This window comes from Oryza sativa, chromosome 8 (assembly GCF_034140825.1).
Source record: "Oryza sativa Japonica Group chromosome 8, ASM3414082v1".
In the NCBI taxonomy this organism is placed as follows: domain Eukaryota; kingdom Viridiplantae; phylum Streptophyta; class Magnoliopsida; order Poales; family Poaceae; genus Oryza; species Oryza sativa.
In genome coordinates, this window is record NC_089042.1 from 10,944,523 (window position 1) to 10,948,498 (window position 3,976).

The following is a 3,976-nucleotide window of genomic DNA, read 5'->3' on the forward strand; positions in this document are numbered from 1 at the left end:
CAATGCCTTTACAATGAGGCAAATTTTAAAGTGCCAAAAAAATATCTTTACAAGATAAATTTAACACAAAAGTAGTTTAATCATTTCTATGTTTTGCATGCAGGACCATATCAAAATATCTCCACCCCTATTTCGCCTAGGCAACTATTTTGGCTACTATATAATAATTAATGGTTCACAAAAAAAATAATTTTTAACTTATCTCGCTTCCAAATTTACCAGCCTCTACCTGTCCGGTCAGTCACAGATCGAGCCACATGAACCCTCCCGATCACCAGGTACAACGAAACTGATCGACGTCCATTGCAGCAACAGGGAGGAAAGAACAAAAAGCAACTAGAAAAAATAAAAAAAGTAGTCCCCACTGATCCCCACGTCGATCATGCGTGCAACTATGCAGAGGAAACCAACGTACGCTGCAGCTAAGTGCAAATGGACAAAGAGAACTATAGAGAAGTGATCAGGTAGCCAGAGATAGTAAGCGTCACGGCTGCTGTCGCAGACGCCAACTAACCAAGTCATCATCCAACCGTGTATCCTCCTCGAGCATTGTGCCGGGCGCCCGCACCGTGAGCGCGCCGCTGCTGCGGTAAGGATGCAAACGGACAAACCCGCAAACCCACTTATTCCTTCTTTCTATTGTTGGAATTAATAAATGGGCATTAGCCCATTCGAAGATTAATTCTTTGGAAAATCACAAAAGCCCACCTCATGAGATGGAATGCATTGGGAGTTTAGTACCACCTTGCTTATTCTAAGAGAGGGAGACCTCCTTAAAAGAGAGGATGCCCTCCTAGCCACTTGAAGCATATGAGGTGGAGAGAAGAGGGGGAACACGCGCGTGCTTGCTGGCCTGGCCTGGCCGGCGGTGCGCGTGCACGTGCACGACGTACGCCGTAAGGAAATTTGGATTTGTTTTGTTTTGGAAACATTCCGAAAAATCCGGTGCGTGAAAACGGCATGGAGTCCGAATAAGTTACAAACATTCCAAAAAATCCGGTGCGTGAAAACGGCGTGAAGTCCGGATAAGTTACAAACAGAAATTTGGATTTGTTTTGGAAACATTCCAAAAAATCCGGTGCATGAAAACGGCGTGGAGTCCGGATAAGTTACAAACGTTCCAAAAAATCCGGTGCGTGAAAACGGCGTGGAGTCCAGATAAGTTACAAACATTCCAAAAAAATCCGGTGCGTGAAAACGGCGTGGAGTCCGGATAAGTTATACGCTACTATCCGGTTCGGTTACGCAGAGTGGAGATCGTGCGGGCGCCCTGATCAAGCGACCTATCTCTATATAAACTGAGCCGCTGCCTCCACGCAACATACGCAAAATCAACCTAAAGTGTGCCTTCTACTCTGTGCTGCGCCGTCGCTCGTAGACTACTCCATCCCGCTCACCAGTGTGCACCGGCAATCGAGAGAGCAGGTCTCCGGAACCTCTGCCTTTGACGTCCTGCACCGGGAGAAGGCGGCAATAAGGTTTTTGGGAAGCGCTTCGCGCGACTGCTCCCTGTTCGTCCACGACGGCTCGTCTTCTTGTTCGCTCGCGTGCTGCGTGCCTTCGTCAACGTCCGCAACCGCGTGTGATTTCTGCCGAGCAACCGGTCTTTCCGCAACCTCGGTACGTATTCGACATGTTACGCATATTTGATCTGTTCATGTTTTACTGCTTAGTTTACATGTGTAGATCCAATGATGCGTTCATGCTAGTTTACATCTGCAATGTCATGATTTATTTATGGAATAAATTAAATTATTATGTGCTTATAATTTCAGCATCTATAAACTAATGTCTACTAAACACCGAAGACTCACCATGCAAGCATAGTATTTATTAGCACTCCTAAAACCTACATCCAACCATGCCACATCAACCACCTAAACACACAAATCTCAACATGTAAGCATATAGTAATTATATCTACAATTTATTTCATTCTAAAATATCGTAGCAGCCACCGATATGAAAGCTATTTTTATCGAACGGTTAGTAAAGCTTATAGTATATATAGAAATTATTATATGTATTACATGCAAGCGAGTGGTGAAGATTTAAGAATTTATATATATAACTTAAAATTGTGTATGTCAATATACATGTTGCATCAAGTGTGGATATGAACAATGTGTACGTACGTATGACCAATTTAGTTAGCACTCTTTATCTACGTGAATGTTCAGGCAACGTGAATGTGGCTATAAATTTGTAATGTGATTGATGTGCTTGTAAGCTAATAGAAATATGTGAATGTTTTGTGTGAACATGCATTGTTGCAAATAGGGTTGAAAGTGATCCGGATATTTTCCGTCCGACCGGACTTTCAGATTCGGATAGTTTCGGTCGGATATATCTGGAAATTTTCGAATTCGGAGATATTTTTTTCGGATATGAAAACGAATATGATATAGGTGATATCCGTCAGATATTATCCGGTATTTTCCATTGGATATCCGACTTACACATATAAGGCCATAAGCTAGCCCAACCCAAAGAGGAGGCAAATCAGACTTCTTAAAAAAATAAACTTTGAATTGAATTTTATAATACTAAATGAGCTCATAAGAAAAAATTGTTAAAAACAAAGTTGTAGAACACATTGAGATCTACTAATTTTATTTTGGTCATTTATCCATCCGAGTTTGATTGAACTATATAAAATTTGAATTTTAAAATATAAGAAATTCAAATAATTTTTCCATGTAGTAAATGATTTCAAATGGAAAAATTATCAAAAACAAAGTTGTATAACTTATCAAGATCTATAACTTTTATTTTGTTCATTTTTCTATATGGCTTTGTTTGAATAGTTTGAATTTAAATTTGAAAATATGACAACTTCAAACAATATTCTCAAATACTAAATGATTTCAACTGAAAAAGTCATCAACAACAAATTTGTATAACTCGTCAAGATCTATAACTTTAATTTTGGTCATTTCTTCATCCGACAAAGTTATAGTAACATTGTTCACAAAATTTACGTATCTCTCATTTGGTTTTATAAGCTATAAGAGAGAGATGTAAATTTTGTGAAAAATGTTACCATCACTTTGTCAAATGAAGAAATAACCAAAATAAAAGTTATTATGTCTTGATGAGTTCTACAACTTTTATGTTCATAACTTTTTCAGCTAAATTTATTTAGTGTTTCAAAATATCATTTGAAGTTTTAAAATTCAAAATTTTAATTGATAAAACAAAGTCAAAAAATGGCCAAAATAATAGCAGTAAAAACACAATAACATGATAGAGCATGATTTTAGAAACACAATAGCAAAAATCGTTTGTAGTGAGGGGTTTTTATATTCCGATTAATATTTTTCACCGTATTCGTTTCGCTTCGTATTCGCTCGGTATTTGTGTTCGATAATATTCGATTCCGTTTTCATATCCGGGTTTCCGATTCCGATTTCGATTGAGAAAAAAATTACGAAAATGAATATGATAGAGCTAGTTTCCGACCGTATTCGATCCGTTTTCCTCCCTAGCTGCAAAGAAGCTGGATTTTTTTTGGCTGAAATTGAAAACTGTAGGTTTTTTTTTTAACAAATGGTCTGTAAAAATGGTTCTTACAAGCGGCTGCCTTAAGAAATCTGTATGCGTGAACATATTTTCCATGTGAAAACTTAGATATCCGCCTATGTAAATGTATTTTTACGGGCAGTTTTTTCGTACGTATGCAAAAATACCTAATTTCTGCAAGCCCTTGTGCTAGAAGCAAGTTGAGAAACACCACTAAAAACTACTCCTTCTGTCCCAAAATATAACAACTTTGGGTGGATGGGATGTATCATAGTACCATGAATCTGGATAAAAAGTTTGTCCATATTTATAGTACTATGATACGTCCCATCCACCCTAAAATTATTATATTTTGGGACAGAGGGAGTAGGTATTAGCTAACTGAAAAAATGTTTTCTGTCCCAGTAACACATATAGTTAGTGTGCTTTTCTAGACCATTTTATTTCGGTAAAA